At 36.2% G+C, this 14,728-nt stretch overlaps 2 long non-coding RNA genes across 3 annotated transcripts; both read left to right on the plus strand.

Annotated features, from left to right (window-relative positions):
- On the plus strand, nt 1-1,926 carry LOC134826066 (uncharacterized). 2 transcript variants are annotated; one of them, XR_010161654.1, is made up of 3 exons: nt 1-62; nt 182-251; nt 1,150-1,926. It is a non-coding gene; the product is annotated as an uncharacterized LOC134826066 (long non-coding RNA). The 2 variants fall into 2 exon arrangements; XR_010161655.1 differs by lacking the exon at nt 1,150-1,926 and adding an exon at nt 604-691.
- A 986-nt stretch (nt 1,927-2,912) lies between these two features.
- On the plus strand, nt 2,913-3,824 carry LOC134826065 (uncharacterized). The gene is made up of 4 exons (XR_010161653.1): nt 2,913-2,931; nt 3,151-3,270; nt 3,543-3,614; nt 3,747-3,824. It is a non-coding gene; the product is annotated as an uncharacterized LOC134826065 (long non-coding RNA).
- Nucleotides 3,825-14,728: the final 10,904 nt, after the last annotated feature.

Here is a 14,728-nt window from a genome sequence, read left to right on the forward strand (position 1 = left end):
ATTGTGGGCGTTGGAGACGCTGACTTTTCTGATATGGAGCGACTTGATGCTGACGATAAATTGTGAGTTAATAATAATTTCCTCAGAATTTCTTTCTTTTACCAGCTATGAATTCGATTACTTGTTTGCTGCAATATATCTGAGGCTGAGTTAGGGAATACGACTAATTGGGTTTTATCAGGTTATCCCTCGGCAATCGCAAAGCAAAGAGAGACATTGTTCAATTTGTTCCCTTCAGAGATTTCAAGAATGTAAGTACACATATTATAGATTTCACCACTTTCCAACTTCTCTTTCTCTTTGTCCTCCACATTAAAATGTATTAAGAGGGAGAACTTAGTGTGACATTATGTTATGTTTTGTCATGGCTCCAACACATTTTAACAACACCTTAACAACACATTAACAACACCTTAACAACACCTTAGCAACACCTTAACAACACCTTAGCAACACCTTAGCAACACCTTAGCAACATCTTAACAACACCTTAACAAACTGGTCACCGGAGCACTGAGTAGAACTTTAACTATCCACTTTTAAACGACCAACTCAAATAATACGATAATATAATACGACCATTTTGTGACTTACCTTTTCTAGGCATCACCTGCTAAACTTGCTTCACATGTCCTGAAAGAGCTCCCTACTCAAGTGTGTGAAATGTACAATAACATTCTCCATGTTCCGCCCTTGTACCGAGCCCGACTATGGGCCTCCTCCAACTTAAACTGATTTCTACGGAACTGATTAATGAATTGGATAAGATCGCACCGTTTTGTTTTAATGAAATTGTTTTCTGAAAGATCACCTATATATTATAACTTTATCGCATTACTTCATTAATTAGATAAGCGTCTCGAGAAGAAGGGTCGACGAAATACGAGTAAAATTAGATTGCGTTTCCTGGATCCTATTTTCTATTCTCTTGCTTTCTGTATTGTTTAGTTTATACCGGACTATCATTAACAGTCTATTTTACCAACTTTATTAATGCTGGAACAAGACCTTCTAGCTTATTAGTGAAAGAGCAGAGTAAATACAAATTTTCGACAAAATGGTTTGCTGACCAGGACTAGATATAATATTTGGGTGAGACTGAAATGTTTTTAGTAACTCTGAAAGCTGAACAGATTTATAACTTTTCAGGGTGGAGCTGGCAGACTAGCTGCTCATGTCCTGAAAGAGGTTCCGACTCAACTTATGGACATGTATAATGATATTCTGAAGGTTCCACCCATGTACCAACCATTTTACGGACCCCCCACTTGATAAGGCTCTGCTCTTTCACTCCTGATACACAATATTATGTAGTACTTGTTTAGTTCATTTTTAAATATTGATTGTATTGTTATCCCAACCGTATCTAGATTAATTGTATTATTCGATATTTTGAAATATTGACCATTTCCTTTAAAAAAAGGAAACTAAACATTTTATATTATGGGTTTTACGTTTCTAGGTGTTAATTGCTGTTCCATTATGAATTCTCATAGACTCGTAAAGTTAATTGAACTACATAGTTCAATTGTACTTACATAGATTGAAGAATTTGCGCTATGAATAGCAATAAGCATTTCTGGGTACCAAGGTCAGCTCTAACTACTCATCAGTAAAACTTTGGACGGGTTATTGATCATCTGATATCTTAAATAATAATTCAGAATTACGGAATTATTTCATATTATATATATAATCAATCGCTGAATCAGACATGATAGGATAGTTGATAGTGTAATTTGTAGTGATCCTTGGGCTAGATACAATTTAGAACACTAATTTACACTATAGGTTAGCTAAGAACTTTTATACTTAGTGCAATATACATAGTAATACTAATATACAAATTTGATGAATATGTGTTATTAGAAATATGTATTATAAAGTTTCTATGATGTTATTGGATTCTCTACTTTGACCCCGCAATGTGTCGAATTTTGAATGTGAATATCAAAACATCCTCAAATAAAGTTTCTTTGATTAGTGAAATTGATTAGAAAAATTGTCTCAAAAATTCTTGTCAAATTTTTCTTTTTTAAACAGATAATTATATCAAACTGACAATCCTTAAGTAGATGAATTAGAAGAAGAACGTATTTCCTTGGATTGCTCAGTGGAGTGATCACTTGTAAGAAGATGTTACCAAGACAACATGGCTGTTCAAGTAAAGACACTAAAAGAAATCGTTTTAGCTTACGTGTGTAGGAATATTGACATTCTTTTCATAAAAGAGTGAGTGAGAAAAATAAAACAATGCTATTTTAAATATCTTTTTAATTTCTGATTCACAGTATTTAAAATTTATCCGATGTAATTTAATAACCCACGAATCGATTTATCTGGATCAATCTTTAACGCAACATTTTTTCAGATTGTACAAGATTTCCAGATACCTCCGTGAAAATGACTGTGATGACGTCACGGAGTATTTTATAGATAATCAGGTACTTCCTACTTAGCAATTTAAATCGTACATGTGAAGAATATACATACCTTACTGCATACTATTACAACTTTACAAGGAGAGTATCTTTGGTTTTTTTCGAGCCCCCTCCTCGAGCCATCTCCTTATTTTCGTAAAAGAGATAAGAAATACTTTACCATGCATTGCTTATTTATGCAATGTACATTGTACATTGTGCAACGTACGTACTACATTACAGTTAAATGTACGAAAGCATGTGCTTCAAACCGTTAAATATTTCAAGTAATACCATGTATTGCTCGATATAAAGAAGATACATTGTAAATCAGGGTTGAAAGGATAAAGATTTCGTCGTTATCAACGTTTGATACGCCCTTTTACAATTATATGTAGTAATCGTCACTTTTTAGGAATTAAACGAAGAAATTTTGAAAGAGACGGCAGGTTCGTCGAACCATGCAATCAAAGTCTTGAGAGCCTTCCTAAAGTCACAGGGACTTCCCAAGGTTAGATATAATTGGCAGTGGGCACCCCCCCCCCCCCCCCCCCCCCCCAAACCAATTTTAACTGATTTACAAGGAAATTCTCTTGAAATTATAAGAAATAATTCGTAAAACAATCACAAAGCCTTAAGCAGGTTATACATGTATATTGTATATTATGTATTTTCAACTCGGATATAATGCATTACAAGTATTATAATATTTCTTGATATATCTACTCAGATTGTATGGAGAGAGTCTGACCAAAAGAATGACAGGATATCAGTTGGGCTCAGTATAAACGATATCTCTGTCAAGGTGGATGAGGAGAGGAAGCCTAGGGCAAGGTATCTAGCTGCTAAGGTATGTGTAAATTGTGGATTAGAATTTATTTTTACTGACAATTTAATCAATTATTATGTCATTAAATTAAGTTACCTCATGAAAATTTCGTACATTTCGTACAGTGCTGCGATTCTCAGTATAATATAAACACAAAGAACCTTTTCTGTCGACTATAAAATAGTGCACTACTGAGTGTTAGTTTTATTTCTGCATGACCGTGTTCAGTTATCATGATTAGTAGCAATGCCTCCATCTGCAATATTTACGTCATAAGTGTTTCTCTTTTTCAGTTAATGTTAAGAAAGCTATTGTCCAAATACATCTCCGATCCTATCCTCAACAAATACAACCAACACGAAAAGGTTACATTTTACACATTACTAAGTTCTGGAGGTTGGAATTTTTAAAAACTTTTCAGTTTTTATTTAATACGAGAAACTATTTTGTTGTATTTCACTTCTAATAGCCTACTCACACAACTGATTTCCTCTCAGACCTACAGAAGAGCTCCAGTTTATGACTCTCACTCCTACCTCACCGGCAAATCAGTCCCAGCGTGCACGGTTAACTCTGTAGACGAGCTCCAGGGCTATGGTGAGTGTTAGGTTATTTACTTTCCTGTGTGACGTCATACCACGTGACATGACGCGTAGTGTGACATCATATCACGTGACATACCGCGTAGTGTGACGTCATAACACGTGGTACAATGTCATGTCACGTGGTATGACGAGCCTCAGCTCAGGGCTATGGTGAGTGTTATTTACTTTTCTGTCTGTTGAAGAGGAGAAAGCCCCTCTCATCCTCTTAGCTGGCAGTTTCGTAAATACTCAGTATTGTCATGGGGGTAACCGCCCTGGGGTCTAATTATTAGCTAGAGGCCCTGTTCACTGATATGGTACTTGCCAAGTGCCAATATCACACCCGATACTTCAGGCTCCAATAGAAGATAATATGTCTAAGGACTATAATGAACCTATTACATTACATCTGACTCGGACTAACTTATTCGACTGTTACTGACAATTGCCTAAATTCTGGCTAAAGGACCACTGTCTGCGCTAAAAAGATTAAACAGATACTAAGTATTACAATTAAACGGAGAAGTTTAAAGTTTGCTTTCAGATTTCACAGAGGAAGAGAGGTGGGAGATACTGAAGAACATTTCAGAACATCGGCTGAGAAGATCCCACTACATGCTCGTTCTACATCCCAGCTGTCGGGAACTGGATTTCAGTTTCTGTCCTGCCGCTTTCTCACCGACCTTCTTAGAACTCATCTTCAAGAAGGCTAAGGATGTCGAAACTGTTAATCTGAACAATTGTTATAAAACGGTGAACAGTTCGTTGTGTGTGGAGACTATTGTCAAAAAATGTTGCAACCTAAGGAGTCTGAGCGTTAACAAGTTAGTTTTTATGATTTATTTTCATGGTCAGTATTTTGGAAGTTAAATGACATAGTAATAATTCTTGATTTTTTAATTTCGTAATAATGACTTACTACCTTAGTTGTGAATTTGTGCGTTCGGAGAAGATCTTCGAGAACCTACGAAAGTACAAAGTTGATCTGGAAAAATTAAACATTTCCAAGACTATGAAAGCAAACGTCTCGGGGTCTCTTCAGTTTCAGAAGTATTTTAAAAGTCAACTTGGAAGGCGGTTGCGTGTTTTGGATATATCAGGTTTTTGAAAAGTTACTTTTTATGGAAGATTTAAAATTATTTGATTACAAAGTTGAAATATTGCCAATTTCATCCCTCATATTCTCAGAATTAAATGCTACTAAATGGATCAAGGTTTTTTTGTTTTTAAATATAGGTAGCAGGAAACTCTACTTCTATTGGAGTAATTATTAACGCTCCAAGTGGCAATGCTGAGCAAGCTCTCCAAGGAATGGTCGTCAATACTGATAAAGCACCAAACATACACACATTGCAGGTGATGGATTTTTTAACATTAATTCTCCATTAGTAACCTCAGTAGCATTATGCACAGTATGAAGATGTCCTATTTGTAGTGGCTTCTTTTTCCATTGATATCATAGCAATTCATGAAAGCCTGGATGTAATGCCTCGTGCATCGACACTCATTACAAGATGACCTAGACTCTGTTACTGCCTATGGAGTCATACTGTTACACATATCTCATCACCTCCCTATATTGACAATATTTGGGGGTACCCCCTGTGGGGGGGACAAAAAAAATTAGCCAAGACCAAAAATATTCACAAGCACACCCCAATTAACTATGCTATTGTAAATCAATACACTGATCATTTGCTGAAGTCTGGGGTAACCAAACCTAGGGACAAGAACCAATTTAGTTTTTTACTAACATTTCTATGATATCCTTAAAAACAGCATTCGGACGAAACCTGCAAACTAGCTGTACCAAAAACCACTAAGCGCTATGCAAGGAAACAACCATGGATTTACTGGCGGGGATTATAGCCTCAGTAAACACTGCCATGGTGCTGTATGATGACTGGGCGAAAGTCAGCGAAAGTTAGTGTACAAGGCGAAAACTGATACAATAGGGGGACATGCGTGTGTTTTTCTATCTGCTGTAATAAAAGAAACGTTATGATGGACTAAAAAAGATATAGAAAGGCTCTAAAAAAGGTTCGTAAAAATGCTGTATCTGAATATTATTCTGTACAGTTTCTTGAAACTCAGGAAATTCCAAGAAAAACCTGGGAACTGATAAATAAAATTCGTGGCAACCGAATCGTGATAACAGACCTATATTTACCATAGACAATGACAAGATAACTGATCGCAGGTTATGCTTATGAATTCAATAAGTAATTTTGTATACCTAGCACCCTAACTTAATGCAGCCTACACAGAACTAGCGAGAGATACAAATAAATCAGCTTTCCAAGTTTCTGTGACTTCTTACCTAAATCGAATACAGCTAATATATATCTACAGGACTGCTCACCTGAGGAGGTGGCCTAAGATCATATCGGAACTTAGAATGGCAAGGCTAGCGACACTACCGTAATATAGTAAAGGCAGAATCGGCAAAATTAGCCCCACTCTATCGAGTATTGTACAACGAATGTATGCAACAGGGATTTTTATCCACGCCGCCCTAAAAGTAGGTAAAATAAGTCCATTGAATACTATAAGAAAGAAATTGCTGAGCTTCTTGGAAAATTACAGGCATATCTCAACCTTAGCAAATCGGTAAAAAATACTGGAAAAATCTATTTCTCCAGGCTTTACAGTTTCTGCAGTCGCTAGGATTATTATATGAAAATCAATATGGCTTTAGAAAAATCACTCGACAAGCCATGCACTCAACATTTCTGTCGACTACATTGAAAAAATCTTTTAAGAGATAAAATCACGTAATAGGCATCTCATTGATTTAAGTAAGCTTTTGAACAATCTATCATGATAAACTGCTTTAAAAACTGCAATGGATATGGAAATTATTCGAGGGACTGCTAAGAAATTGATAGCCATTTACCTTTCTAATAGCAGCAATATGTTTCAGGTACTGGAGAAGAATCCAAAAACTGTCTGTAATATTTGGTGTTCCTCAGGGGTCAGTATTAGGTCCCTTGCTTTTCATTATCTACTCAATGAAATATATAGAGTATCAGACCTAGGTAAGTTTATACTTTTTTGCCGGATGACACCAACATATTTGTTGTAGATAAATGCTATAAATTACACTTTACTGCAAAGCTAATAAAATTCTTAAATTGTTCAATCAGATATTTTTTTTGAAGAGTAACTTGCTGATATCAACTAAAGAATTGTTGCTATATCACTTTTAGCCGAAACTCCCCGTAGAATGAACCTGATTCAACACCAATGAATTAGAACTGACACTAAATAATATAGTATTTAAAAAAGGTGGAGGAAACTAGTTTCTTGGGTCATTATTGACCCAAAAATGAACGGGGATGTCTCACTTAGAGCGTTAACCGTAAGTGAAATGTGAGATAGGTAGACTATGTGGAATTAGACGCTGTGTACCTAAAAAACTATATAAGGCCTGTACCACACCCTTTATGAATCACACTATGTTATGGAATATCTGTTTGGGGAGGTGTATCAAATAATAATACTAGAAGCCATATTAAAAACACAAAAGAAATGATAAGATATTCTCTTTGGTGATAATGATGATGCATACTTCAATAAGTTCAAAACATGTGGCCAGAGTAAGGCCTTTCACTGGGGATAAGACGGTAAAGTTTTCAAGCAGATGTTAGGCAAAGATTTCTTTGAACTAGAAAACAGTTAAACCAATCTGTATCGTGTAGAACTTCCTGACTGTCACAATCTCAATAAGTTGCACTGTTTACTGGAAAATGTTCAAAATTAATAAGTTCCAATCACCAATCTCAATGGTTCTCTTTATTCAACAGGTCACCAAGACGAGACAACTATTCATCCCACCACTCCATCCTCACTATTCATCTATCAAATCAATAGTATTTGGAATCACTGGCCGTAAGTCAACAAGTGCAATAGACTTCTCCAATCCATCAGTATATTCAGGAATAATTTAAGAAAATCTTTGTTCGAACTAACAGTCTAAATATACGACACTTTTGGTGCAGTTACAACTTTGATGCAAATGAATTATCATTGAAAATAGGTTGATTAGTAAACATAATCACCATGAGTAAACACGGTGTTATTGCAAAAAACCATGACAGGGTTATCAGGACCTATATTGATCTAAGAGAACGACACAAAACGAATCTTCATACACAAAAATTTTAAAATCCTGCGGCACAGTATCCTGTTGTTTTCCTACTCTAACTCTCCCAACCCCTCTCTCCTTCTCCTCTTCGGTTTTTTCTTCAATTTTTTTAAATTAGATAGCAAATGTTATTTTCTTTTAAATGAAGTAATGGCTTTTATAAATTGATTGGTATCGTATGTATGTTGTTGTATGTGTTTGCTGGACTGGGTATATGCTATATAATTTGAGGCTCACGACGTCTCGTCCCATGGGTGGGTTGTAGGCTGAGTAATGTGTTCTCCTTACTTCGTATGGGAAAACATTGACAAGGTTTGCCTTAGCCTTTGGACGAGTGTTTGCCCACCGGGGATCCAAAAATATGATTATCATGGACTTTAATTTAACACATAAACTAATCCAGACTTGTATGATTACCAGAAAAATTTTACTAACTGCATTAGCTAGTGTATAGTAAATACACACGAACGCAGAATAGAGGAGCACAAATTGGGTTCTTGTTCTGCGACTGTGTTCCTCGGTGGGCCGACAGTTTTTTGGTTGGGTAGTTGTGCTGGGGAAAAAAAAATCACGCTTTAACTTTCAATGAGAGTACAAATTTTTAAATTCTTGACCTTAGTGCCACAGTTTCTGTGTAATAAAAACAAATTTATAGTTAAACGTTTATATTAATGTAGTAAGGCATGATTTACTCACATCACTAAGCTTAAAAACTCTTTAAATTTTTCATCCACACACTCAAAATTCACATCCTACTTTGTCAACTTAGATGGTAACAAAACCAACTTCGATTGTCTTAACGTTGAACTCAAACGAATTGAACTAAATTTCTCTGTAATTGGTATCGCTGAAACAAACACAGATGAACCTCTTAAAGAACTATACAGAATACCGCAATACAACAGTTTTTATCAGGTCACTCAGGAAAACAAGCTGAAAGGGACTGGTGTTGCCCTCTATGTAGCAAATCACCTTAATGCAGAAGTCATAGAAAATCTTGGCTACTGCACGCCTGATATTGAATCAATCTTTGTTAAGATCACTCAATCATCCAGCAAGCTCACACTCATCTCAGGGGTCATCTATCGCCCTCCAAATGGTGACATTCATAATTTCCTTAAGTCATTTGATCACATATGTAAACTCCTCCCTAAATCTGGTGTACGTATAATGGGGGACTTTAATGTTGACCTTCTTAAAGTGAATGGTGACGCTGGTCATGGCAACTATACTCTTTTGAAGAATGCTTATTTAGAAATGGTTTCGCTCCTGTTATTTCGATACCTACACATGAGAGACCAAATTGCAAACCATCTTGTATTGACAACATCCTCACAAATGACCCTGGTAACTGTGTTCTCTCAGGTTGTATAACAGATAGAATTGGTGACCATGCTCCAACATTTGAATTCACTGACATCGAATTCGAGGTTGGTCCAAAAAGTGAAAAACATGTCCAGTACTACGACTTCAGCAATGCCAACCTTAATAAATTCCTAACCCTACTGAACACTGACCTCTCAAAGCTCCACACTTCTCATGAATTCTCGGATTTTACTAAATTATTTGATCATGTACTTGATTCAACATGCAAACTTGTAAAGCCAAAAACTACTAAACGGAATCCTATCAATAACCCCTGGATAACAGATAGTATTTCATCAGCCGTTGAAAAAAAACATGAATTAAAAGATGCCTGGATTACATCTAAAACTAAGGCAAACCCTGATGGAAACCAGGATCTCGAGCAAACCTTCAAGGTATACCGAAGGATCCTCAAATCTGTAATTAACACTGCAAAAAATACTTACTCTTGCAACCAAATCATAGAAAATAAGCACGACCGTAAGAAGACATGGCAAATCATTAATGAACTCAGAGGGAAGTGTAAAAAGGGTATCAAACCCTCATTTATAATCGACAACAGAAAAATAACAGATAGAAGGGTTATTGCAAACGAGTTCAACAAATACTTTAACTCCATTGCCTCCACTCTAAATGAATCAATAGCTGACCTGCCTATACAGGCTTCTGAATTTTCAACATTTGAAGACTACCTCCTGCCATCCAACAACAACTCTATATTCCTAACTGACTGTTCACATACTGAGCTCATGGAAATAATTTCCAAGCTGGAAAATGGCAAATCTAGTGATATCCCAATCCGTGTGATCAAAAAGTCAGCTCATCTAATCTGCCCTGTTTTAGCCCAACATTTCAATAAACTGATGATGAGCGGGGTATTTCCCGATGTATTGAAAGTTGGGAAAGTTACTCCTATATTTAAGAAAGGAAACGAAGAGGATGTAGGAAACTACAGACCTGTCTCTACTCTGCCCATATTTGGTAAGATATTTGAAAAAGTGATATACAGCCGTATCTATAGTTTCGCTTTGTCACAAAATATCCTTGATGAAAACCAATTTGGATTCCGCAAGTCCCATTCTACTAGCCATGCTGTTAACTACTCTGTTAGGATTATTGAAGAGAGCATAAAAAAACGAAACCATGTTCTAGGAATATTTATAGATTTGAGTAAAGCATTTGATACAATCGACCATAGTACACTCCTAACAAAACTAGATAGGTATGGAATAAGAGGCAATGCAAACTGTCTCATTAAAAGCTACTTATCAAATAGAACACAGTACACAGAAGTCCTTAATGAAAAATCCGAAAACCTCATCATTAAATATGGAGTTCCACAAGGCTCTGTTTTGGGACCGCTCCTTTTTCTTCTATACATAAATGATATTTCCAATTCCTCAGATTTAGGAACTTTCATACTATTTGCCGACGACACCAACATTTTTATTAATGGCAAAACTGTAGAAGAAGCTTATGAGAAAGGCAACAAATTGCTAAGCTGTATAAAAAAGTATATGATCCTTAACAAACTACACATCAACATGTCAAAGTGCTGTTATATGCATTTTAAACCAAAGGCTAGTAAACCAGTAGAATTTCCAGATTCGCTTCAACTCCATATTGATGGCTTTCCAATTAAAAAAACCAAAGCAACAAAGTTTCTTGGAGTTGTTATTGATGAACAGCTTTCCTGGGGGCCTCATATAACAGCACTTAAACGAAAGTTAAACTATGCCTCTGCCACCTTAAATAGAATTAGGGACTCTGTACCGAAGGAACTCCATAAAGACCTATACCACACACTATTTGAATCCCACCTTACATATTGTATCTCAGTTTGGGGTGATGCAGCACTCTTTAGGACAGCAAGTATCTGGTTGTCTCAGAAGCACTGCGTACGGGTCCTCTTTGGTGATAAAGAGGCATACCTAAACAAGTTCCTAACATGTGCAAGAACAAGAGAGTTTGACAGCCAGGCACTTGACCATACATTCTTCCAACTAGAGCACTGTAAACCACTTTTCAAGCAACAAAACATCCTGGCTTTCAAAAATTTATATACATATCACACTTTTATGGAAGTTTTTAAAATACTGAAATTAAGGTGCCCAGCATCACTGCAACAGCATTATCAGCCATCTTCTAGAAAGGAAACCACTCTCATTTCACAACTCCCATCTAATGACTTCATATCAAGATCCACAAAAATCTGGAGCACAATTGCACCTAAACTTAAGCTTTTTGACTACTCCTACAAGATTAGCCTTGCTAAAAGTCGCCTGAAAAAGGCACTTCTAAAGCTGCAACATGCTTATAATGATTCAGCATGGACTTCAAGCGATTATGACATAATGCAGCTGTCATTTGAAAACAATCCCCTTCAACAAATGTAATCCAGTGTTCTCACTTCTCGGCCCACAGGTTCCTCCTATTAAAAAATTTTTGATTTTGGTAAATGTGTGCTGACTCCACCACCTATGTATTTAACCTAATATTTAGTGTATTACAGGTAGACATTGACTTAGGTAGGTATTTTTCTCTTAAGGTAGATATTAAGAATTTGGTAAATTTCTTAATTGTATGACTATTTCCATTATTGAGACGTTTTAAATATTTGATTTAAGAGGTTTTTTTTATAGGACTGGTTCACAGTGTGAACAGATTCCAGATTTATATATTTTTAAAGTGATATTTAATAAATGATTAAAAGAACCAATTTTAAAGTTGCCATAGTAAAGCCTTTAGGTCCAAAAATATACCCATTATGCTCACGTAAAAACAACTCTAAATCAGTAGGCTGTCACTCTATTAATGCACCACACCGCTTCCTCCACTGCACTAAAAGTTATACAATAAATTCTTCAATCCTAATTTTGTATCGTGATGGAGACCGGTGTCCATACAAAAATTTTACTAGGTTGCCGTTTGGTGTGAGCAATAGCGAACAGCACGAACACTCCTTTGCCCCGTCAACCTATATCTAATCTATTTAAAGAGTGACAACCATACTACACATTGAATTAGGATTCCTTTAAATATCAAATTGATTTATTGTAAACTTGTTTACTCTGTAATAAATGGCATAAAATTGAATTTTTGTTTAACTGAATTTTTGTTTAACTGAAATAATCAAACATAAATTTGTGTACATAATTTTATTGTGAAACAAATTTTTAGTGAAACAAATTTAAAATTTTATCCTTTATTTTACAATCATAATATAATAATATTTATAAGCCTCCGTTTTGAAACGGACTAAAGGTCGTGATAGTTATATGTAAAATTTATTTTTGTTTGTTTTAATTGATACTAAATAAAATTGTTGGTTTCTTGTAATTGTTGTTTTCTTGATCCGTCCTGATATGTTTTAGTAGATAAGCTTTTAGTGTAGTCGATAGCATTGCTTGTGGTAGTCCCAACGCCTCATGGAGGCAGTTCAGCTTCTGGATAACATTGAGCTTCGTGAGGTATGTCATGATGTAAAAGTTCAACCCCAGCTACAGAAGGTAAATGAGGGTGACTGCCTCAACCCCAAGACTATAACAGGTGACCAAGTTCGGCTTGATGTATCTGCTAGAGGAGTTTGGACTCCATTTGATAAGACCTTTCTTGACATAAGGGTTTCACACCCCAATTGCTTATAATCAAACAGGACAAAAACTCTTCAAGAAGTATACGAAGAGAACGAGAACGAGAAGAAGGACAAGTACTTGGAGAGAGTGTTGAATGTGGAGAAGGCTACCTTCACCCCGGCTGTATTCTTCACATCTGGAGGAATGTCTAAAGAGTGTAAGCAGTTCGTCAACAGAGTAACAGACCTCATTGCAAGAAAAAGGAAGGAAAGGTACTGTGATGTAGTAAGACATGTGAGAACAAGGATAAGATTTGCAATGTTGAGAACAACTCTTGTTGCTCTACGAGGGTACCAAGGAAAGAAGGTGGACACCAAACGTGAGATTCAGCTATCAGAAGTCTCATACAAGCTCATCCCTGCCCCTATAATGGAGTAGATCATGTGTTTTGTTAAAAAATTTTTTGAAAAAATTATTGGTAGCAATGAATTTTGCTCTGCCAATTGCAACACTAAAAATTTGATTGTGCTCTGCCAATTGCATCACTTGATTAAATTGAATGTATATATAATACTGTTTGACACACTTTCCGTAAAACCCTGATTTACTGTGGAATTTGGGGAAAAGAAACACAGCGGTAAATTGGGGTTTGCGGTAAATCAGGCGCAGTAAGTTCGACGCAGTACATTGATGAAAGGAGCAAACAATTATTTCCTCGCTACTCAAGCAGAAGCACAGAGACCAAGGTTATATCCTCAGTGTCCAAATTGTAATGTATTGGACACCAATTACCATAGAATCTTCTACTGTCCACTGTGCAGCTGCTCTTACAGGGAAACCCTGCAGGAGCACTCCTCTAATGACCAACCATGCTGGTCTATCTTAAGAGATGATAGTGATAACAGCATCACTGCCTTCCGCTCTCTAGCACAAATTTCCATTGGTGAACTATCATAAAGATTATTATTATAGTGCTCTCCCTACCCTTCTCCTTGTGACATTTCTTCTCCTTCAGCCTCTACCACTCACTCTACTGCCTCATCTTCTGGATGTCATTATCTTTAGTTTAGTTGAGGATTCTCAACACCCACTCTCAAGTTGAGTACTCTCGACCCACTTAGTCCACATACCTTGCAAACTTACAGCACTGGTTCCACTAGTCAATCGTAGGAGAAGAGAAAGCTTAATAACAAATTTGATGGCTGCATTTTGTTTGATTTATTAGGTCCTAGTATTTATCCCCATTGTTTTAAACTTTTAAGAGAACTCTCTTTAAATTATTTTAATGCAGTCACTCAGATAAGTTTTATACCTGGACACTTCAACAAAGACACATACTCTGCCCACAATAAGGGGCCATAATTGTCTCAATTATGTAACTGTATAGAATTATAATCATTATCAGCTTCTGTTTACAATTCTCTTGAAGATTGCGCAGAGCCCCTGGGCCCCCTTAAAAGGGATCGTACTCTCCGATCCTGGTAAGCCTGGAGGGACTTTTCAACTTTATTCAAATATGCCAAACTTAAAGTACTGAAACTATGTTGGTCGTCGGTATGTTGTCCATTATCTGCATTCTGCTTTCATAGTTTCAACAATAGTGAGTTCTAAATATACAGCTTCAAACTCACTATGTATGAATGAATGAAATACCTGACAATCCGCATTCCTATAACTCAAAAGCATGAGTAACTCGTAATAGTATGATTCTTAAAAACTTTAAATTAAATTTGGCGCACACAGGTCCTCGTGATCATGTGATTGCCGCATGAGGTTTTGTAAATGCGCGGCGCACCTTCAAGCTTAAA

Source organism: Bolinopsis microptera, chromosome 1, assembly GCF_026151205.1.
Source record: "Bolinopsis microptera isolate Bmic1 chromosome 1, MBARI_Bmic_1.0, whole genome shotgun sequence".
Classification (NCBI taxonomy): Eukaryota; Metazoa; Ctenophora; class Tentaculata; order Lobata; family Bolinopsidae; genus Bolinopsis; species Bolinopsis microptera.